General features: G+C 41.7%; 1 protein-coding gene and 1 pseudogene across 1 annotated transcript in view; both read right to left on the reverse strand.

Moving 5' to 3' along the window:
- Nucleotides 1-25,661, reverse strand: part of LOC126235364 (uncharacterized) — a gene marked incomplete at its 3' end in the record, with an annotated part of 1,261,863 nt that overhangs the window by 989,012 nt on the left and 247,190 nt on the right. The window lies entirely within an intron of this gene.
- LOC126238026 (5S ribosomal RNA) lies at nt 22,546-22,663 on the reverse strand (annotated as a pseudogene).

Raw genomic sequence — 25,661 nt, forward strand, 5'->3', positions numbered from 1 at the left:
GGGACTCAATTCACTTCTAACGCTCTCGGTATCTCTTTAGTCCATTTGTAGTACAGTGTCGGACCACATGTATCAGTTTCCCACCCTTCTCATAAATTTGTAGAATTATAGATAGTGATGTTGGAGCTCTTTTGTCTGTGTTTTCTTTAACAATAACATTTATTTTTGAGTGGGGTCGCCTTTGGGGAGTTTTGCTCAAGGCGGACCCCACTCATAGACTGAGATAATGGTAAATCTGGATTCAAAATTCTCCTGTATTACTTGTCTCAAACCACCAATTATTTTCTTAGTGATCGAAGGAAACCTCCACGTTTTCTTACATTGTTGTCGAGACGCGTAACTTGGCAATTTTTTAAGTATAATTATCATAACAGTGACTGATAGTTATGAATATTACCGAAACATCAGTTTAAGAAGTCATGGTTGCGAAATACTAACACGAATTCTTTACAGAAGAATGGGAAAACTGGTAGAATCTGACCTCGGGTAAGATCAGTCTGAATTCCAGAGAAATGTAGGAACATGTGGGCAATACTGCCGCTACTACTACTATTAGAAGATTGGTTAAGGAAAGGCAAACATATGTGTATAGCATTTGTAGACTAAGTGAAAGCTATTGACAATGTTGACTGACTGGAATACTCTCTCTGAAAATACTCTCTTTGAAATTCTGAAGGTAACAGGGATAAAATACAGGGAGCGAAAGGCTATTTACGACATGAACTGAAACCAGACGGCAGTTATAAGAGTCGAAGGGCATAAAAGGGAAGGAATGGTTGAGAAGGGTAACACAAATGTTCAAATGTGTGTGTATTCCTAAGGGACCAAACTGCTGAGCTCATCGGTCCCTAGACTTACACTCTACTTAAACTAATGCTAAGAACGACACACACACTCATGCCAGAGGGAGGACTTGAACCTCAAGCGGGAGGGACCGCGCAAACCGTGACATGACGTCTCAAACCGCGCTGCCACTCCGCGAGGCTGGAGTAAGACAGGATTGCAGCCTATCGCCGATGTTATTCTGTCTGCACATTGAGCAAATGCTTCAAATGACTCTGAGCACTCTGGGACTTAACTTCTGAGGTCATCAGTCCACTAGAACTTAGAACTACTTAAACCTAACTAACCTAAGGACATCTCACACATCCATGCCCAAGGCAGGATTCGAACCTGCGACCGTACCGGTCACTCGGTTCCAGACTGTAGCGCCTAGAACCGCTCGGCCACCCTGGTCGGCCACATTGAGCAAGCCGTAAAGAAACAAAAGAAAAATTGGGAGTAGGAATAGAAGTCGAGGAAGAAGAAATAAAAACTTTAAAGTTTGTCGATGACATCGTAATTATGTCAGAGACAGCAAAAGACTTGTCAGAGCAGTTGAACGGAATGGACAGTTTCTTGAGAGGAGGATATAAGACGAACATCAACAAAAGCAAAAGAAGGGTAATGGAGTACAGTTGAAATACGTGTTACTGGGGGAATTAGATTATGAAATGAGACACTAGAAGTAGTAGATGAGTTTTGCAAAATAACTGATAACGGCCGAAGTAGAGAGTATATAAAATATAGACTCGCAATGGCAAGAAAGTGTTTCTGAAGAAGAGAAATTTGGCAATATGAAATAAAGATTTAAGTGTCAAGAAGTCTTTTCTAAAAGTATTTGTATGGAGTGCAGCCATGTCTGGCAGTGAAACATGGAGGTAAACAGTTTACACAGGAGGAAAAAAAAAATGGTTCAAATGGCTCTGAGCACTATGGGACTCAACTGCTGAGGTCATTAGTCCCCTAGAACTTAGAACTAGTTAAACCTAACTAACCTAAGGACATCACAAACATCCATGCCCGAGGCAGGATTCGAACCTGCGACCGTAGCGGTCTTGCGGTTCCAGACTGCAGCGCCTTTAACCGCACGGCCACTTCGGCCGGCCTACACAGGAGGAGAACAGAAATGTTTGAAATGTGGTGCTACGGAGAATGCCGAAGTTTAGATGCGTAGATCACTTAACTAACGAGGAAGTACTGAAAAGAATTGGGGAGGAAAGAAATTTGTCGCATAGCCTGACTGTATGAAGAATTTGGGTCACAGGACACATTCTGAGACATCAAGAGACCACGAATTTAATACTGGAGGGAAGTGTGGGGGAGGGTAAAAATCGTAGGGCAAGAGATGGATACAGTAATCAGATTCAGTAGGATGTAGGCTGCAATAGTTATTCAAAATGCTTCCAACTTGCTAAAGACTAATAGAGATATCGCTTCGAGGGAAAATTCCATAAAAATACATTATTTAATTCTGCATCAATTTAGTGCACTTGCTTGCACAGGAATGATCAAATACGGGTGGTTCGCATCGAAATTGATAGAAGAAAGAACGATCTTTTTGAATGTAAAAGAACTGTCTTTTCCGGTACTGCATCTAAAAAAATTGTGTGCCTGCAAGGCAGTAGTTTTCATTTAATGTGCGTAGTTCTCCATGAACTTGTGTTCGGTTTCTTCTGCAAGTACCATCCAGAATACTGTTCTAACACAGAAAGAGATGCAAGCCATAAAAAGCAAGACGAGTCTGGAGTGTGTTCTGGAAGAAACGGAGTACACATTTCAAAAAGTTGGTCGTAATGTTTGGTTAATTAATGAAATTACTACGATGAAAATGACTACTTCTGAATAATTTTGCGTTACGTGTATTATTTAATGATATTCTGTATGACGAAATTTGGAAAAAAGTGCACATACAATGTCCGAATCAGTACCACCAGCCCCGTAGCCGTGAATCTCAACCACTGCGGTACGCTCGCTTGGTCGCTTGGACGAAACTTGACAAAAATTACGGATATATTAGATACCCATAAAGTTTCGAGATAGAATGACTCATCGAAATCCATGATTAACAGGTCTGATAGCCCCCTTGTCTACTGCAAATAGTCACATTTGATACTTAGTTTTGATCACATGTAATGCTCATCTTCAGATCTCATTATTCATAAGTGGTGATAAGTCAAAATTCTTCAAAAAGAAGGTAGGCAAAGCTATAAAACAAAGGTAACAGCACAATAGTACGATTGTGACACCATTCCGTGGCATCTAGAAACCTCCAACCGAGTTCAGTTTCTGTTGATTTTCGAAACTGGATAAAAGTTGAACTGGAATGTAGTCAGGTTAAAAATTACTCAATACTTCCATGAGATTACATTTCCACCAACAGTGAGCATAAACACATGATAGTACTAGGACTTCAAATATGTTTGCAGAATACCGAATGAATTAAAGGCACTTATACGAAATGAATCGAGTGATGGGGACGAAATCAGTGAAGATGTAATAATATAAAACTGCATCAGTGAACACCATTCAGATATTCTAAAATTTCAGTATAATGTATTTATAGCGAGAAATGGAAATTCGTTGAGTCCTGGATTCGAAAACAGAAATCCTGCTTATCGCGATATACAGGAAATTAGGGTTCGAAACTGGACGTGTCACAAATTTCCAATTGTCTTCCCATGTTCGTTATTTGTAGAAAGCCTGCACAGGACAACTACTTTCTGAAATAGGAATAGTATTGTAAACGTCTGCTTCAAAAGAATGGAGACTAACAAAGCATTAAAAAACGCGAACGTTTCAGCTTCCTCTTAGTAATGTACAAGATTTCCATGCAAATTATCACCAATTCAGCTTCACGATGGGACATAATGACTACAGAAAAGGGTATAGCACAGTGAAGCATTTTCAAGTGTGTGGTGTATAACAGAGCAGTGTCTTTATATTAGCACTTTGGGATTAATCTATTATATTAACACTTTTGAATCAACAGAAGAATATCAGTTCTAACAGCCCAAGAGAAATAGGAATGGACCTACATTAGTATTACGTACTCTCGACTTACCGTCAGCTGGGACAGCAATCAACACAATCAGAAAAAATAGTGAGACAACTGATTGGGTTAGCAGCTTTGAGACTGAGTGCCGTCCATGACGTATGATGGTATTTGTTATCAGTACCGAACCCTCTAGATATCTGTCAAAATATGTATGAGACTGTAGACTAAAGTTAATCGAAACCTCTTGTGTTAGTATAATGATGAATATACAGGGTGTTACAAAAAGGTACGGCCAAACTTTCAGGAAACATTCCTCACACACAAAGAAAGAAAATATGTTATGTGGACATGTGTCCGGAAACGCTTACTTTCCATGTTAGAGCTCATTTTATTACTTCTCTTCAAATCACATTAATCATGGAATGGATACACACAGCAACAGAACGTACCAGCGTGACTTCAAACACTTTGTTACAGGAAATGTTCAAAACGTCCTCCGTTAGCGAGGATACATGCATCCACCCTCCGTCTCATGGAATCCCTGATGCGCTGATGCAGCCCTGGAGAATGGCGTATCGTATCACAGCCGTCCACAATACGAGCACGAAGAGTCTCTACATTAGGTACCGGGTTGCGTAGACAAGAGCTTTCAAATGCACCCATAAATGAAAGTCAAGAGGGTTGAGGTCAGGAGAGCGTGGAGGCAATGGAATTGGTCCGCCTCTACCAATCCATCGGTCACCGAATCTGTTGTCGAGAAACGTACGAACACTTCGACTGAAATGTACAGGAGCTCCATCGTGCATGAACCACAGTTTGTGTCGTACTTGTAAAGGCACATGTTCTAGCAGCACAGGTAGAGTATCCCGTATGAAATCATGATAACGTACTCCAAAAAAATGGCTCTGAGCACTATGGGACTTAACAAAATTGGTTCAAATGGCTCTGAGCACTATGGGACTCAACTGCTGAGGTCATTAGTCCCCTAGAACTTAGAACTAGTTAAACCTAACTAACCTAAGGACACCACAAACATCCATGCCCGAGGCAGGATTCGAACCTGCGGCCGTAGCGGTCTTGCGGTTCCAGACTGCAGCGCCCTTAACCGCACGGCCACTTCGGCCGGCATGGGACTTAACAGCTATGGTCATCAGTCCCCTAGAACTTAGAACTACTTAAACCTAACTAACCTAAGGACATCACACAACACCCAGTCATCACGAGGCAGAGAAAATCCCTGACCCCTCCGGGAATCGAACCCGGGAACCCGGGCGTGGGAAGCGAGAACGCTACCGCACGACCACGAGCTGCGGACTAACGTGCTCCATTGAGCGTAGGTCTAAGAACGAAACTAAAACGAGCTCTAACATGGAAATTAACCGTTTCCGGACACATGTCCACATAACATCTTTTCTTTATTTGTGTGTGAGGAATGTTTCCTGAAAGTTTGGCAGCACCTTTTTGTAACACCCTGTATACATCGACTTCAGCTGTGCTGCATCCTCACAGACGGAAGTAAATGCTAACGGCATGTCCCCTAGCTGTCTTCGAGTTGCTGGTGAGTTCTCTCTGTTAGCCTACTGAGGAAATGAATATCAACAGAGGAGCTTTAAAAGTGTATTAGGCTTAAAATAGTATACAGGGTGTAACAGGTGTAAGCACAGGTGCTTCTCTTGGTGACGACGGATGGGTACTGAACAATATTACATCAGTATTTATGTTATTTGTATACTAATAATTAAAGCTTTAACAAGTCGTATTGTAAGACATGTTTGTTCTATTGTCTATTGTCAGACCACAATTTATGAAAGATGTTTATATTTTATTAATAGGATTAAGTAGGAATAATTAATATTTGTCATGTTGGAAATAATTGTAGTAGCAGGGAATGTCTGCACCAAAGTATTGTTGGCAAGAGAGACCGCACATTGATATAATTTAAAAAAGGCGGGAGAGACAGCGTATGGATACATTTTAAGAAAAGAGTGGGAAAGACCGCGCATTGATAAATTTTGTAATGGTAGCAGGAACTGTCTGCACCAGAAAGCATTGTTGGCAGAAGAGACCGCACTTTACCGTTCGTAGGAAATCAGTAGTAAGCGAGAAGTGAAGCGAGTCGGTAGCAGGTCTGAAGCGAGAGCTTCAGAGGAGCGGTGTGCCTGCCAGCCACTAGCTATGATTTACAAGAGATTATAAACGGATGTACAGAGACCTTTCATTATCATAAGAGGAATTAATATTATTGAATTATTTTTTGATAAACTCAAGACTACTGAAGGTATGTTTGCGCATTGTTAGTTGTAAGATTATTGTAAAAAGTAATTCCCATTTGAACGTTTGTAAAATCATTTCATTCAAAATATAATTAATTTTCGCCAGCAATATTGCATTACTGATTATAATCCATCTCGAAAACCATCAACGTAAAACTTTAGAAAAAGTTTAACCACGAATTACGTAACTTCAGTCAAATTAATTAAAGAATAACGTCAGCTTTGCTATTAAAGAATAACGCCAGCTTTGGTAATAAATACAGCCACTTAGTATGACAGCCCACCAGCAGCTAATGGAGTATAGTAAAACAGAGTAAGTATATTCATGTCGCAGTTCGATGTAGCAGTCAGATGGCGGTCCAGTTACAGTAAAAAAGGTAAGGAACAGTTTTGGGTTATTGCAGGTAACGACTGAGGGCCACGACGACGACACATTCTATGTTTCGTCGAAATAATCACAAAATAACTTTTAATAAGCAGCATTTAAATTTGTACGCGAGGATTGAGAAAGAGAATTAATTTCAAAGGGAAGATTTCATTTGTTATTATTAAGTAAGAGGTAGATATCCTAAGGGAAGGTTTCATAGGTTAATGTAAAAGGGAAGGTTGCGTAACAAAAGAGATATAGAGGAGACGGGAAGGTATCAGTATCTTTCTAGGTTTGGTAGTACCTCGAAGTATTTGTGGCAAGAGGACGCCATTAATTGTTATTGCCCCCTGGAGAGCAGGTCAGGTGTTGGAATGTGGATACTTGGACGCAAAACGGTTAGTCTATACTACGAGACGTCGTCAACTTCACGGTCCAGCTACGGCTGTGCATAAAATATGAGGTCATAAAGTTTGTGACGTGTTTGTGGGAAGGCTGTTAGAGGCAGGAAGAAACAGCCAACACACTGATGTGTGTACATATTAACGTACCACATTTAAGAAATTTGCAACTGTATCCGTTACATCCTGTATAATTGACATATGGCCAAGTATCACAAATAAATGATGAATTTCGTGGGTGTCTGCAGTTATTGACATCAAACGCAACCGCACCTCAATGGATCCCAGTAACAGTCATGTTATCTAACAAAACTTATCGATATTTCCTACAATGTTTTCGACATTAATCCATTCCCATTATCAGAATTGTGTAGCATGTTATATTTAGGACTGTAAACGTATAAATGATCGCAGATGCATTTGAGAACAGAGTCACATTTTGTTCATCCCAGGACACATTCCACTCACTGTATTTTTACAACATTCTCTCAGTTAATTACGTTTTTAATAGCCGCTAGCAATGAGAAAAAAATTCCACTAGAGTGCAATTTATGGGAAAGTACTCGCGGTATCATAGTGAAATAACAGCGTGCTGCTGAGTTAATTTAAATGGAACTCGGAGGCATGGCAGAGCGTCAAATTGAATTCGCAGTACATGCAATGATGAATGAGGAAAAATGAACTCAAACATATTATTACCACTGTAGCGGTGAGAAGTGTAATTGACGGAACTGAATGAGAATCATTACTTACGTACTGATTACTACTGTCTGCGGAAGCGCTGCTCACCTGCAACAGAAAAAGAAGTGTAATTTTGAGGTTGCTTCGTTTAACGATTTGAGTGTTCCTTGTATACTACGGTAAGTAATGGGTATAGATGGAAAGGGTGAAAGGACAGGAGACTGGCAAAGAAACTACGCTGAAGACAGCAGTGTGTGAGTATAGAAAGAAGAAATGTATAAAATAGTTGGTATGACACAAGATTGTTACATTTTCCCTGGCCCGTTTACCATTCAGGGACAGACTTGTGGATGATATCTTGATTAAAATACAGAAAAAGGAAATAGGAGGAATATGCAGTGGTCCATCAGAATGTCATGTAGATCTTCAGGAATAGGAATTAAATTATGAGAGAGATTCGCGAAATGTTTTACTTGGTGTGAGTGGCCCAGGAACTTGAACAATAAGGACGAAATAGATGAGGTACATGAAAGGCTCTCAAAATAATACTGTGAAAAATAATATAAAAAATTAAATGAATAGACTGGGAATTCCACACTGACAATGGAGTATACATATTTTGTCAGTAATTTTGTGTTTGCAAAATGTACATATAACAGAATGACAGAGTACATGAAAAAAGTTGAGGAAACAGGAACGAGCTCGAAGAATACTAGCAAGAGAAACACAATGTGAGTTGAAAAATTTTTGAGAAAAACTCTCTGCAGAATACTATCACTAAAGTAAAAACTGAATGAGAATAATGGAAAAATAAAAGAAAATAGGGCCTCCTGACAGAGGAGGTTCGTTTCATCAAGGTAGCAGCAATGAACAGGACGTGAGAAAGACAATGTTCAGCTGGTACCATTCTTTATGTATCATGATAAGGATTTACTTCTACTTGTTATTAACAAACAAATAGTTCCTCTGGCAAAGGAAACGGGGAAGCGACAGAGAATTGTAATCGTTAAACTGTTATAGATAACTACACTACATTCGTACACTTTATGTAGTCAATGTATGTATGTATATGAATCATAAGACTTTTATCAACGAATTTTGCAGTTTCTTTATTTATTTATTTGCAATCTACGAGTTCGAAATTATTCAATTTTAAGACGCACAACAAGCATAACATATAACAGTAGTGAATTTAAACACATTACAATGCATTGTATTGTTACTCTTAAGTCACTGAACGGAGTATAGTGACTGTTATTTACAGTCACGGCCAATGAGAAAATGAACCAATTCTGAATATTAGGGAGCGCGACTAAACTGAAATCAAACGAACTTTGCTAGACCACAATGAGCCATCTGGATAATTGGGGAATATGATTAATAAACCACTCTGATGTTTATAAGTAAACGGAATTCCTTCAATGTCATTGGAGTATATGTATGCATTTCGGTACTAAATTTCTGTTTGTCAACATGTAAGTCTATAAGGGTAAGCCAAAAAGTAAGAGCAGAACTTTTTTGTAGTTTATTACAACAATACAAAATTTAGAATATCAGTTTTCAACACAGTCACTCTGCTTTTCAGTGCACTTGTTGCACAAGTTTTCCAGTTCCCTCAGAAAACAGTTTTGCGGTTGAGCACAAACCATAGCCTTCATTAGAGGTGTGTCGACGGTCTCTTAAACCACTGAAATTTATTCGCGATTGCGGAATCTTTCTGACATCAGCTGCATTGGCTATGTAGATATTATTTATTGACGACATTTGAAAATTTGTACCAGATTGGGACTCAAACCCGGATTTTCCACTTGTCGCGACTGGTCCCCTTAACAACTTCGGCTATCGGCAAGCTTACAGGACCGACACAGCCTTCCCATATGTAATAACGACACATCGCTCGCAACTTTACTTGGATTACCGCCACAGTGTTTCAAGAAGACAAACGTATTCAACGTTTCACATTACGATCGTCAATTTGCCTCCGTGACAGTGTGACAGTGGCCGATGTTAAAGTGCGTGGGAACGTGAGGGCAAGCATATTCTTCGTCAAGGTTCGGCTAAGTTGCGTCTGATCATCTCAGTGGAGATTCGCTGTATTGGGCAGCAAGCAGGTCGTAACACCACATCTGCATCTGCCATCCAAGAACAAGAAATTGACTCCCTTCAAAATTCTGTGTCGTCCTGCGCCATTGATTAGCGACAAGAAGCTGCCGGACTAGGGAATTAGTGTCTGACGCCTAGGCTTTCATTTAAACAACAACACTAACTTTTCCGTTTCGAGTGATGAATGACTTCGTATTGTGTTCAGCGAAGAATTGCGGTTCCGTCGTCGGCGGGTATGGGGCACCCTGGGGAGAGATACCGTTCTTCCAATGTTTCGGTAAGTCATGGCGTTGTTACTGCTGGCACCATGGTGTGGGTAGTCATCGCGTATGACTTCAGGTCACGGCCTACAGTGATTGGGGACCTCTGACCGATAGTATCGTGGTGGCAATTTTCAACAGGACAATGCTCTTCCGCACATACCTCTATGAAATGTCTGTGTGACATTGAGATACTCACGTGGCCAGCAAGATCCAAAACTTCGTCTACTATTGAACGTGTGTGGGACCATTTCAGACGTCATCCCCATCGTAGTACAGCATCCATGAGACCAGTTACCGCGGTTGTGGGCCACCTAGCCTTAGGAGAATTTACAACGGCTTCATGAGATCTTTCTCAACCGTATCATTGCATGCATTCAGGCCACAGGAGGTTCAGTGTCATACTAATAAGTGGCTTCATGATTTCAGTTTGTCTGTAAATTTGACAAGCTCGTACATATACCGTAGACTAGCGGGCACATCTGAATCAAATCAGTCTTCAGACTGAAGACCACAACAATAACATCTTCAACAACACGTTCCACATCATAACGGTTTATGGAGATTGATCAATGGAACACGTAACTAGGTAACTAACAACAACAACAAAATACAGAAAGTTGACAAAAGTTGTGGGAAATCTCCTAATATCGTGTCGGACCTCCTTTTACCCGGCGTAGTGCAGTAACTCGACGGGGCATGGACTCAAAAGGTCGTTGGAAGTCCCGTGCACAAATACTGAGCCATGCTGCCTCTATAGGCGTCCATGTTGCCAATGCAGGATATTGTGAAGACCTGTCGATGATGTTCCAAAAATGTTAGATGGGGTTCATGTCGGGCGATCTGAACGGCCAAATCATCACTCCAATCCAGAATGTTGTTGATAATGGATGTGAGAAACTTTGGCACGGTGACATGACATCGTTGTTTGGGAAGATGAAAACCCTTAAGGGCTGCAAATGGTCTCTAAGTAGATGAACCTAACCATTTGAAGACAATGATCGGTTCAGTTCGATCTGAGGAGCCGGTCGATTCCTTGTAAACACAGACCACACCAATATGGAGCGACCACCAGCATGCACAGAGCCTTGTTGACAACTTGGCCCCATGACTTCGTGGGGTCTGGGCCACACTCGAATTCTACTAACAGTTCTTACCAACGAACGTCGCGGCTTATCTGACCAAGCCACGGTTTTCCAGTCGTCTAGGTGTACACAATATGGTCACGAGCCCTGGAGAGGAGATCCAGGCGATGTCGTGATGTTAGTAGAGGCTGAAATCTGAACTGATCGGAGCGGGCCACTGTTTTACAGCTGTCTAATGACCAACTGGTATGATCAAGAGCCGAGGAGAGGCGCTACAGCTGAAGTCGTGCACTCGCGTCGGTCGTCTGCTGCCGTAGTGCATTAACGCGAAATTTTGCTGCACTCTCCTAACCGATAGGTTCGTCGTACGCCCCACAGTGATTTCTGCAGTTATTTCGTGCAGTGTTTTTTGCTGTCAGCACTGACAACTCTACTCAAACTCCATTGCTCTCGGTCTTTAAGAGAACGACGTCGGCTACTGCGTTGTACGTGATGAGAGGTAATGCCTGAAATTTGGTATTGTCGGCACACTCTTGACGCGGTTGACCTTGGAATATTGAGTTCCCTAACGATTTCCGAAATGGAATGTTCCATGCGCCTAGCTCAACTACTATTTCCTATTCAAAGTCAGTTAATTCTTGTAGAGCGCCCATCGTCAGGTCGGAAACCTTTTCACATGAATTACCCAAGCGAAAATGACAATTACAACAATGCATTGCCCTCATATACCTTGTCTACGCCATACTACCGTCATCTGTATATGTGCATCCTCTATCCCACGACTTCTGTAACCTCAGTGTATACCCTTTACGTTGCTAAATATTTGCAGGGTTGTAACAAGATTTAATACAGTAATACCTATGGAAATTAAAGTTAGGTCACTACGGTATACATTGACATATGCAGTGCAGACTAGCAATATTTCTTCCAGCGCAGTAGAATAAAGCAACTGTTTAGCTCCACAGCACACGCGTTTTCTGGAAGCGCGAATGAATAGCTCAAACGAAGCGTGCGTCAAACAATTCAAGTACAGACAGCCGCATATTCGACAGTTCGATGCAGCAGCAGCTAGGCTCTCGACGCACAATGAGACCGAGCTACCTCTTCCAGCTGCGTTTTACTATTCAAAGTACATTCACAAACAAAACAAAAATTTCGTTCGCTTCGATATGAATTTTGGCATCGATTCTGACATTCATATTTCAGCAGGTGCGTGAAGCTACTCCTCGGGTTAATCATATATGAGCGATGAATTCACGGCAAATCTCATTTCGTGTTGCTTGTTACGCTGAAAAAATAGAATTCGACGGTACGCAGGTGGAGCCGTATTCTGAAGTCCGTAATTAGGCAAACAGTTCAAGTTAATATAGTTGCCGATGCCTGCTACTCGTTTCTAACCTAGTTTTGCTTTTCTCTTTTCAGTAGTGCTGCACAGAAGAAACATTCGTATCTCTGGGTGACCTATATTTTTATGAAACATTATCTTGCTTTCTTAAACTATACCTGCTACGAAATTGGCGTACAATGTCAGAAATTGTTATTCTTCTTACCTCATTTCATTTTCTAATTCTTGAAGCTAGCTGTAAGATTAGTATTTTAAAGTATTATTTCATGCTGTTTGGCTTAGGACAAGATGTCTGAGTTCTATCGCAGATCTACAGAATAGTAACTTTATCTTGGAACTCTTCCGTTTGATCCATGTTTGCGTAGAAAAACAATAATATGGGAACCTTGATTCCGCATTGATGTAAAACACTTTGCTATTTGTTTACTTATTTCTTCCCCAAACTAGTTTCAGTGACAAATATCGCCATAATCAGTGAATTCTTTAAATCTTATTTATTGTGCGTTATGGCATGTTTGCGGCATATTTTCTGTGCTTTTTCTGTTGTCGTTTTTCTCAGCATATATCATGTCATCTAAAAGTTCGTTGGTCGTATGCAGCTAATACTATACAAAGAAAAGCAAAACTTTCACACTTGGTTGTGACCCAAAACATTACACCATCTTGCAGCAAAATGTCTTTTTGTCTCGGCCCATCCACGTTTCATCTCTGGTCACAATATTGCTCAGAAAATCCTCACCTTCAAATCCTCACCTTCCAATTCAAGTCGCTCAAGGAACTCGCAGGCACATCAGTAACGCTGCTGGGCATTACAACATACTCCTGCGATTATGTGTGCTACTCGGTCTCTCAGAGTTGCCAACCTTCTGAACGCTAGCTTTGTATAGCTGTGACCTATAATTTAGACCCTGCCATTAGCTTTGTATAGCTGTGACACATAACTAGACTGCGAGTTAAAAAGGACGATACATGCAGGTCTGTTACTGTAATTTATTTTCTTGGATATTACTCCGACTATTATTGCTGGAAGTTCTTGTAAATTTTAAGTCAAATATTAAAATATTCTAATTAAAATTTGATTTTAATCTCGTAGAAGTCTTTGTGTGGGCGCACACTCGATCATTACGTCGCTTTGGTCCCAGGGCTACCCTCGGTACTCATTCCAGACAATATCGACCTAGGAAACGCCATGTGGGTCCACCCATACACATGCCGACCCGGGGTTGAACCAGCTTTCCTTGTGTTCAAGTTATCCGTATTACCAACTCATCTAGGGCAGCCTCAACTTATCCTTATGGGACCTATATATTTTACTTTATTACAGTACAGCCCTTTATGGCATTGGCAGTGTTCATGAAAGATAATAAATAAAAGATAGTAATTTTAAAAAAGTATCGAGGCTCCCCTGAAAAATATACCACTTTTGCCATGATATGTGCCCACAGAAATTGTGGAAAGGCGGCGTCTGTGCTACATCCCAAATTCTACATTTCACAAGGATGCTTTTTGTAATGCGCTGATTTGCTTCAGGTTAATTGCATGGGACACGTAAAAGTTTATTACATCAATGTTACTTTTCCACAGCTCGATTCTGATTATAAAGCGACGGAAGTTTTTCGATTCACAGCGCTTGCCTCACCCAGCACAGTGACAAAATCCCGATGCGCATCACGCACACTATTTGCACAAAATCAGAGTCACAAAAAGTCCTTCAATATTGCTCAGACTGTGTTTCTAATTATATAAAAAAACAACGATTTCAGAAATATTTGTACGGGGTGACGAGTGAGTAGAGCCAGCGGCGACTTAATTCACCGGATCACATAGCAAATAACGCATGATTTCCACACAACACCGTCAAATTATTTGGCACAGAACAACAAACATTTAATATTAATTAAAAGCACTTGACATGTTTTCCGGAGTGTGCCAGTTGTTTGACTGCTCTTGCTGGAGGTTATGTAGATGTTTGGGCTTTGGGAGGGAGTTCAGATAGTCGAGGAAGGGTGGAGGTAACGGGGAGATGTATATAAAATCAAATATATGTGTCTGCTATAATCATCTGCTTTCACATTCTCGTCACCCCCTGTGGCAAATTATCTGTTAATCTGAGAAAATGCGTTAACGTTTTCAACCTGTTTGATCTGTTCTATTCAAATTGTTTGCAGTGCTTACTTTTCAGTACGCTCATTTGTACCCAGATATGACCCTAGCCTGTTCGTCGCCGTAGTTTGAGCACATCGTGACGGTCTCCGCTGACACTGAAATCAGGTTGGCAAGCTAATCCGGCATTATGTGGGATATTAATTTTCTTTTAGAATTTACACATAAACACAGATTTTTGTTATTTCATGTACAATACTTAAACGTAATTCAGGTTTAGCAATAACAAAACATTTGCAGAAGATTTTTCTGAGCGTTAGTATTCGAAAAATCCTTACCAGCTACGTTTAACGTAAGATACTGCTAGTTGCTTGTGTGGGGGCCTGTTAACGTGGATGGGCTTTTGACCAGGCCGTTACATCCCAGTCACGTGAAAGCGTATATTGAGAGGCTGAACGTACAAACCCAACATACTTGGTGGATCCAAAGGTAACACTAGGGAAGCTAGAGCTACAGAAAGCTGAGTAAGGTAAGGCAGGAACCGGGGAGGGGGGGGGGGGTGGAGAGGGGAAGAGAGGGAGGGAGGACAGTAAGAAGTAAAGAGGGTGACTTCCTGAACGTCGGCGGAAACTACTGAAAGAAACGGTATTCCCCTCAATTAGACTTCCATTTAGCCGTAGTTTGAAAAATGTTCACTGTCGTAGTATTTGGTGAAATGAAATACAGCTAATTATGAGTAAACACTTCGATTTTACATTGTGACGTAATCAAATTTTTTAGAGTCTGCTGCTATTATAGTTCTCTAATCGATTGCGTGGCACAAGTACTCCGCAAATTTTCAGACGGACGCTATTCATATCGCAATTTATTCGACATTATATTAAAGCTTCCCCCCCCCCCACCCCCACTCATCATCCCAACCCCTCTGCGAAGAAAAGAGAACTGAATCCGTCCCTCACGCTGTAGACACGATTCTAGACAGTTTACACACTTTCTTTTTCTTCTACAATCTTCAAATAACTTTTAAATTTTTTGTTCCCATGACGCATCAATAAAAGGGAATAGGATTACCTGTACACAGAAACCTACTGTAGTGTGGAATATTAGATGCAGGGCTACTGCTTCCGTTGAATCCAGCAACAAAGTCTCTTCAGCACAGATACAACAGAGACGGACGCGTCGGAATGGCTTTCGATACAACTCTTCCAGAAGGTTTCGTTTTTGCAACGCGGCAGTCGCACTGTTTCACATGCACCTGGCACGTGTATCAACCTGCTCCCAGCGCGATGTCAAGAGCACGCGTCTAAGCCAGGAATTCCAGGGCGCATCCGTAGATGTTCCCTAACCACATGCTGTATCCAATATCTTGCAGACAGCGACGTAAATGGTCTTCCGATATTTGTTTCCTGAGCTGAATTTCTGACCTCCCTGCTTCCTATGTATCTTTATAAAGAAACAGATATTCGGAAACAGAACTACTTGTCAACAGTTTACATTCCACATTTGTTTACTCTTCACGCAATACCGAAGAAAATTATTCACTGCGTTGTTTTCTGTTTTGAATTATGTGTTGTTTTAGACTGTCTGCCGTTTTTACTGCAGCTTATACCTTCTGTAGTATAGAATTCGGCTCAATTAAATTCGGAAATTTTCTAATAAACGCAAGAGGTGCCAAATTTTCTGTAATCTCTTTGTCAAAAAAGGGCAAGCGTGTTTAAAATTAATTTTATTATAACTGAAAGAATTAAATGCAACAAAAAGTAGTTTTTTTATACACATGGTATCCTATAAACAGGGTATTAGAGGTATATGTACATATGTTGGATTATTGGCACCTTAATATGTACCACTTCAGCGTGTTAGTTATTTTTTCTCTGCGTTTCACTGTCATCCCGCCATACGTCTTATAATTTACTGCCTGATGTTTTCATGTTTCCTGCACGGTTTTAACCACACAGCGAAGTGGACTGCGCCTGTCAGTATAGACTATTTGTACCCACCCTTAAAAACCTAACCTGCTGGCCATAAGCATGGCTCAGTGTTTCTGCAGCGGACTTCCAATGACTTGTGCTGAATATTCACAGGCGTTCACAACGGAGAGGTTAGCACCTGACCCCTCCCCCCCCCCCCCCCCCCGGAATCTGAGGTACAGATTTCTAGAAATGAGTACCTGTGATTGTAGTACTCTGTACATTTAGTAATACCGAGTGCGACGGGTATCGTGGATCTAGCCATGGTTATATAACGTGGTTTTGCTTGCTTCTAAGGCTGGTCATAAGTGATATTACTTTTCCTGTGCACCGTGGTAGTTTCTGTGTAGTCCGGCAGTCCTTGAGAATGTGAAGATTTATAGAAATTTAGCAAAGTAGTCCCCGGTACATTCTCTACCATTTCATAGGCAGTTCTTAACGCACTGCAGAACGGGACCATTCCAACACGCTGGTGCCCGGATTCTGGCGCTTGCCCCCAGATCAAAATAAACATAATTCAATAAATCCATTAACATGAAGTAATGTACAGTTTTGTACGCACATGTATTTTTGTAGATGATATCAAAGTTGTATAACAGTTTCTAAAGACTATAATCTGTTTTTCTATTAATCATTAACGTTTCCGCTAGTTGTTCATGTTAAAACCTACAAGAATTTCTCAATGTTTTAGACCTTTAATTTTCAGGGCCAGACCTTACTGGTATATGGACAAAAATCTCTTATGTGAACATATCTAGTTTAATTTCTAGCTTCTTGGAATTAATTATATGAGGCATGTAATTTCATACTGTTAAATCAAAAATGTGGAGCCTGTATTGATATTGATGATACGGAAAGACTTTATGTGTTAATGAAGTATGTATACCTTTCATGCATTAAAGTAATCTACCTTAAAAATATTAAGTTGAAACTATCAATCGTTTCACAAAGTCATTGCCAAATTTAGTTCTTAGAGCACTATACAATTTCAACTTCCCCGAAACGGTTGTACAAAAACTTGATTTTTGAATATTGCCCGGCCTTGGAGAAATTTCTGTGGACGCGCACTTTAGGTTATCTCTACGCCGTTTGATAAATACAGGTATAACATTTTCCATTTCCGTGACTGATAGAACAATTCGGACGATGATTTGACAGTGAAGTGCAATTCAGTTTCCGCTATGTTTTGCATATACCTCCATCTCAGTTGGCCACGGTCACCGCCGGCCGAGGTGGCCGAGCGGTTCTAGGTGCTACAGTCTGGAGCTGCGCGACCGCTACGGTCGCAGGTTCGAATCCTGCCTCGGGCATAGATGTGTGTGATGTCCTTAGGTTAGTTAGGTTTAAGTAGTTCTAGGTTCTAGGGGACGGATGACCTCAGAAGGTAAGTCCCATAGTGCTCAGAGCCATTTGAACCATTTTTGAGCCACAGTCACCACTGTACATAATCATTAATTATAAGAGTCTTGACGATACAATGGGCCCCTCTCCAGTGAACGAGAGGGACGCAAACTGTGACAAAGACCAAAGCGTTTTGCAAGATCTCCTCGGTACTAGGCGTAAATTTGCTCATATCCAAAATCCTCATGCAGTGACCGTTTCCATCAAATAAATAGTAAAACATTACTGTGCTGTATCCCATTCCACCTCGTTCCCGTGTCGGATGATATAATACTGTCGAGATTCACCCAAACACGGCGTGGTATCATAACTACACTTACTTCAAAGGATATTTCACAGCTGATAGGTCCTTACGGAAGAACCTGAGAAACAATACTCGATATAATGACGAACTCCGTCAACGAGGCATGTACACCTACCGTTGTAATTCTTTCCAAAAATGACCCTTCATTTCACCAAACAGATCAATGCATGCCCAGTAACACGTAATGGATCATACCTTAGAGAAAACCGCAACCTATGGCATGGTCACGTTGTAGGAGGAATTTAAAAATATGCCATAAAATTTTCCTTTCGCCAAGTACTTTGATCTTGCAGATGGTAGGTAAGACATTCAAGAAGGAGTGGAAACTGACAGAGATGTTAGTGCAGCATTTAGCATATCTCGGATCTATTTCCTTTTTAAGATGTTTGCTTTTAGACCTTGTCCCTAATACGAGGAGGGGAGCAATAAGTAATGCATCTCCCAACATAATCTGTTTTCAATGCGACGGCCCTCCACCTCGTTACTGGGAAGATCGTATGCACTCAAGGTGCCATTATACTGGTCGAAGTCGGAGCCAACGTCTTGCTGCATCAGTAACCTTCTCATCATCCACGTACCGTTTCCTGTGGCGTGCAGATAGCCAAACAGGTGGAAATCTTCTGTTAGCAGGCAAGGAACCCAGCCCACACCTTTGAGTACTCCAACTGGAGTTTGCCAGCACTACCAACAGGTACGTTCCGTTGAGCAGCGAAGTGTTCGATTGTGATCCGTGGATCACTTCGTATGAGAGTGTCCGCACGTTCTAATACCGCAGGAGTCGCACCTATGTGCTGATAGATTCTTTTTTTTTTTTGTGATATGTTACAATACAGCATCACCGGTCTATTGCGGTCTAACTGTGTTGGTGAGGCAGTAAATTTATCCACAGGGCAGTGACTGCGTCACTGCAATTCACTTTGGAGGTGAGGTGGTGGGACTTCTAGTCCCGTATCACCCTCTGACGGTGATAGTACTACATCAGTCAGGCAGAAAAATTTAGCCTAACGTGAGCGGGTAGGGTGGGAAAGTATTGGACGTAGAATGGGGGCTATTCCGGCCAAAGGATGCGTCCGTGGTGGGCGTGCCAGGCCTATCGTTAGCCATGGTCGGAATCCGATTCCTCTAGCATGGTTAGGGGAACCGGATGTCGATGCCAGCGGCGTGGAAGTGTGGTCCCAATGTGGCGTACGGCGTGGAAGTGTGGTCCCAATGTGGCGTAATCCATGTACAGTGTCCCGCGAGGCATCCACTGTCTCGTAGAGCCGCCCATCGTATGCAAGATATGGGAGCTGATAGTGAACAAATAAGAACACCCGATGAATCCTCCTGGCGGAGTTTGAATTTTGATTAAGACCGTTGGGGGCGCCTTGTAGCGTTCGCGTTGTTGCGTATGGTCGTCTTTAGGGGGACGATATCCGCTTCCTCGTGGAGAGTGACTCCTCGCCCGCTTAGACATTCTGCAAGTGCCTATGAATAACTGCGAGACTCTGGTTTCCCGCCTAAAGCAACTCAATGGCAGCGCTCTGCTTGGAACGCATCTCCGTTAGGGTCGCCAATTTAAAGGATATGCATGGAGCCCCCTCCTATCGGATCGATATGAAACTATAGCGGCTGAAGCGGAAGTATTCCACGATGCCCCGTAATAACATTTTTTCAACCGACATTCACTGAGATAGAAATGTGTTGCATTATGTATTGAACCCACCCTTGAAATAATAAGAATTCAATTTTGAAAGTTGAAATTCTAAGTTTGAAAATGTGGAAGAAAACGAATCTGTATAATAGTGCAACATTACGTCTGTTTATAAAGAAATAATAACTACGTCATGATTATTTATTCGGTTACACTGAAACATCTAAATGTACCACATGTTATGACGTGACAGACTATAATTTCTGCTCCGAATAACCACCAGAGTAAGATTTAGCTCGATAATGAACGCTGAAATAATTCTAAACATAAATATGGAATTTCAGTTAGTCATTTTTACTGCCACGATACATTTCAGTAGAAAACTGAAATCTTCAACTGTTGTCTAATACTCCACGACACCAAGCAGTACTCCCTACACGTAGCCATTCAAACAGTTTGCAAAAATCGATCCCCACGGATATGAGTCCTCAGGATCTCTTTCTGGCATGGTCGTTTCAGAACACACCCGCAGCCACCCTTGTTAGAAACCACGCTTCGGGATCTGACCTGAGCCCTTTGTGATTGTATCCACCTCAACGGAACTGAATTAAAATTTAATTAAATTCCCCCGAGGTAAAACGACACGAAACGAGAAACGCAGTTCGGGCGCAGCGCAGACGCCCGGAAATTTAACGTCGCTGCAACAACAACCTTACAGACCATTAGCTCCCTCTCGTGGTTCAACAGCTTTGTTCCACGAGCCATTAGTCTTGCGGACAGGGTTAATTTCGTTTCCACTAGAAGCAGCTGCTATTTGTAAAATGTTGATGTAAGTTGTGGAGTTGCAGGTGTAGGAAGAAATTTACTCTAAGCGGGGGAAAAATTACTGGATGTCCACCACGAATGAAAGCATTCAGCTGTTTCTGAAGCTGCAGACACGTATTCACGAAACATGGTGAACTGTCGGACTCTTAAAAATACTTATTCACAGTCACATTTATCGATCCGCCTCGTCGAGTGTGTATCGATAGTGTCACACAGAAGCCATCTACTGTAATCGAAGCAGTTATGGGTACACAGGGAGCAGCGATCTTTTTTTTTTTTAATGTTTGATGCAGTTACATTTTGGACTGATCTGAAGTTCCTATTGACGTTCTTTTCTGTATCTTGATATTATATGGATATTTTTTCCATATACCCACAGTACCCAACTTCTGCAGTAATAAGTTTTGCACAGTATAATCATCGTCTGTCCCTTCTGCAGCTTTTTCCCATGTCAAACCAAGGTGGCGGTGATGACGATGCAGTACGAATATTGGGGAGGAGTGGAGTTAAAGTCCGTCACTACCGTGCATATTCGTGTTATGTGTTTCCGCTCTGAATTTAAGATAAATAGCTGGACGGTTCCTTCAATAAAGCGTTTACAAGTTGCTTCTTTCATTCTCCTCTAATCGTGATAGTGGATTTACTCTGATGAAACTATAGTGACGAGTTAAACTTCATCTTCTTTCCTTTCTTTTCCAATGGCATGATCACAATTCCGGTAATACTTCAAAATGTCCATTTAAACGCTCATCTTTTCTTCTGGCTTCCAGACATATCTTCACTTTCCTACTTTTTTCTAGATTCTCGTCTTTAACTGTAATATTTGTTCTTTCCACTTTAAAAGTAGGAGTATTTTTAGTACTGACTGAAATACTTTCAGTTTCTGCCCCGGTTTCCCGCTGTTTCAGTCCCACAAAATGCTTTCAGTCGTACCGTTTTAGTACTTACAGTTTTTTTAAAATTTTAAGAGTTTTTGGCAAGCAATGATGCATTTAATACTAATACACGCGTTTACGTATGTTTTTGTTACAAACTACATCACGCACTTGAGAATGACGAAACAATAACGTGCTTAGACTCAAGTCCATTAGTAAACATCATAGGAGTATGTAAAATACGAGAAACCATATTGCTGGCTTCTGACTTACATACAATAAACTCTACGACTACATTGCACTGCTTAGACACACACACACACACACATACACACACACACACACACACACACACACGTATAAACATTGTAAGATTTCCCCTTGTGCAGGAAATCCAATGACGTACAGAGTGCGAAATTAATCGAAACGCCACGTTGTCACACAAACCAGTATATGCGGACATAGTGCTACTTCTTGAAAGTATGTGGCTGACAAATCACAAATTTAAAGAGCTTACAACCAACATGTTCACAGGTAGAATTACCACTGCTGTATCCGCCAGTGACAGCAATGTATTGGACTCGTTCGTTTGTAAATATTCTTGTAATTGGTGTTCAATATACGTGACGTGCGAGCTGCTTCTGTTAAACGCTGGGGCAAAATGTACGAAATGATTCTGTCGTGAACTAAATCCAGAGTAAGTAATAACTTTGGAAAGACCGGACTTCTTCCGGGCTAGGTGGATAGACGTGCTCAACGATTGACGTCGGGCGGATGTGGCATAAAGTTCCTCGTATGTGAGTTAGGCGCAATGTTTTCTGTGCTCTTTTACGTCGAACTCAGCCGTCGCGTATTGGCAGGACTACTCAGGAATTACCGGAATTCATGTCAGCCTAGTCGCCCGAAAAGGCCATGAAGGCCCAACGGTACGACCGACTGCCATGTCGTCCTCACCTCACAGGCGTACTTGGATGCGGATACGGAGGCGCATGTGGTCAGCACACAGCTCTGCCAGCCGTACGTCAGTTTACGAAACCGGAGCCGCTACTTCTCAATCAAGTAGCTCCTCAGTTTGCCTCACAAGTGCTGAGTGCACCCCGCTTGCCAACAGCGCTCGGCAGACCGGATGGTCACCCATCCAAGTGCTAGCCCAGCTCGACAGCGCTTAACTTCGGTGATCTGGCGGAAACCGGTGTTACCACTGCGGCAAGGCCGTTGGCCAGTAAGGCACATCGCCCATAAAAAATCAGACTAGAGCGTAGCTGATTAATGTAATCACTCATGGTTTCACTGTGACATATCTTCGCACTCGAGTCAGTCGTCATTTAAAGCTAAGCTGTCTGTAGGTACCTGAAGAGCGAGAGGTTGTCACTTCCAGCATTTTGAATAAAAACAGACGTTTGCCATACATAAAATGAGATGAAACTTTCTAATACCTTTCGTAATAATAATTAACGACTGTAAAAATTTCATATTATACAGGGTGGTCCATTGGTAGTGATTGGGCCAAATATCTCACGAAATAAGCGTCAAACAAAAAAACTACAAAGAACGAAACTTGTCTAGCTTGAAGGGGGAAACCAGATGGCGCTATGGTTGGCCCGCTAGATGGCACTGCCATAGGTCAAACGGATATCAACTGCGTTTTTTTAAATAGGAACCCCCATATTCGTGCAGTACGTAAAGAAATATGAATGTTTTAGTTGGACCATTTTTTTCGCTTTGTGATAGACGGCACTGTAATAGCCACAAACGTATTCGTGATACATTACCCGTGTTAAAATGGACAATTTACCAATTGCGGAAAAAGTCGATATCGTGTTGATGTATGGCTATTGTGATCAAAATGCCCAACGGGCATGCGTTGTGTATGCTGCTCGATATACTGGACGACATCATCCAAGTGTCCGGACCGTTAACCGGATAGTTACGTTATTTAAGGAAACAGGAAGTGTCTAGCCACATGTGAAACGTCAACCACGACCTGCAACAAATGATAATGGTTCAAATGGCTCTGAGCACTATGGGACTTAACATCTGTGGCATCAGTCGCCTAGAACTTAGAACTACTTAAACCTAACTAACCTAAGGACATCACACACATCCATGCCCGAGGCAGGATTCGAACCTGCGACCGTAGCAGTCGCGCGGTTCCGGACTGAGCGCCTAGAACCGCTAGACCATCGCGGCCGGCAAAATGATAATGCCCAAGTAGATGTTTTAGCTGCTGTCGCAGCTAATCCGCACATCAGTAGCAGACAAGTTGCGCGAGAATCTGGAATCTCATAAACGTCGGTGTTGAGAATGCTACATCAACATCGATTGCACCCTTACCATATTGCTATGCACCAGGAATTGCATGGCGACGACTTTGAACGTCGTGTACAGTTATACCACTGGGCACAAGAGAAATTACAGGACGATGACAGATTTTTTGCACGCGTTCTATTTACCGACGAAGTGTCATTCACCAACAGCGGTAACGTAATATGCACTATTGGGCAACCGAAAATCCAAGACGGCTGCGACAAGTGGAACATCAGCGACCTTGGCGGGTTAATGTATGGTGCAGCATTGTGGGAGAAAGGATAATTGGCCCCCATTTTATCGATGGCAATCTAAATGGTGCAATGTATGCTGATTTCCTACGTAATGTTCTACCGATGTTACTACAAGATGTTTCACTGCATGACAGAATGGCGATGTACTTCCAACATGATGGATGTCCGGCAGATAGCTCGCGTGCGGTTGAAGCGGTCTTGTATAGCATATTTCATGACAGGTGGATTGATACCATGGCGCGCACGTTCACCGGGTCTGATGTCCACAGATTTCTTTCTGTGGGGAAAGTTGAAGGATATTTGCTATCGTGATCCACCGACAACGCCTGACAACATGCATCAGCGCATTGTTCAAAAATGGTTCAAATGGCTCTGAGCACTATGGGACTCAACTGCTGTGGTCATTAGTCCCCTAGAACTTAGAACTACTTAAACCTAACTAATCTAAGGACATCACACACATCCATGCCCGAGGCAGAATTCGAACCTGCGACCGTAGCAGTCGCACGGTTCCGGACTGCAGCGCATTGTCAATGCATGTGGGAACATTACGGAAGGCGATCTACTCGCTGTTGAGAGGAATGTCGTTACACGTATTGCAAATGCACTGAGGTTGACGGACATCATTTTGAGCATTTATTGCATTAATGTGGTATTTACAGGTAATCATGCTGTAACAGCATGCGTTCTCAGAAATGATAAGTTCACAAAAGTACATGTATTAAATTGGAACAACCGAAATAAAATGTTCAAACGTACCTACGACTGTATTTTAATTTAAAAAACCTACCTGTTACCAACTTTTCGTCTAAAATTGTGAGCCATATAATTGTGACTATTACAGTGCTATCTATCACAAAGCGAAAAAAGTGGTCCAACTAAAACATTCATATTTCTTTACGTACTACACGAATATGTTATAAAAAATGGGGGTTCCTATTTAAAAAAACGCAGTTGATATTCGTTTGACCTATGGCAGCGCCACCTAGCGGGTCAACCACAGTGCCATCCGGTTTCCCCCTTCAAGCTAGACAAGTTACGTTCTTTGTAGTTTTTTCGTTTGACGCTTATTACGTGATATATTTGGCCCGGTCACGGTCAATGGACCACCGTGTATAAAGTAATATCTGTGATACACGAAATTACATAAAACATGGGATTTAGAACCTTTTTGATAAATCACTTCGTGACATGTTTATATGTTGTATGAAGAAGAGAAGCCATTAAAGAAGATTATGTGTATATCTAATCGTTAAATTACAGAGTACACCGTCCTTTGAGAGAACCTTAATTTTACATAATAATTAAATTTATTCTTACTATATTATTTCTGATAAATAACGTTAATGCTGGCTTTTGTTGCCTAAGTGAATGAAGGAATAAATGTGCCATGTAAGTGAAGTGCTGGCTCCTGTGTTCGAGCGTTCTAGGCGCTTCAGTCCGGAACGAAGCGGCTGCTACGGTCGCAGGTTCGAATCCTGGGAACCGCAAACGTTTGATGACAAGGCGACAAGTCAACCGAATCCTCCACCGGAAGACACGTCTGGTATGTCATACACGGAATTAATGACAGTACGTGTGCCATGTGATAGGAATCTTTTATAGACGCACCAATAATTTGTATAACTGGTAAGTAAGTGAGATATGCCTCCTTGTC

The sequence above is a fragment of the Schistocerca nitens genome, chromosome 2 (genome assembly GCF_023898315.1).
Source record: "Schistocerca nitens isolate TAMUIC-IGC-003100 chromosome 2, iqSchNite1.1, whole genome shotgun sequence".
In the NCBI taxonomy this organism is placed as follows: Eukaryota; Metazoa; Arthropoda; class Insecta; order Orthoptera; family Acrididae; genus Schistocerca; species Schistocerca nitens.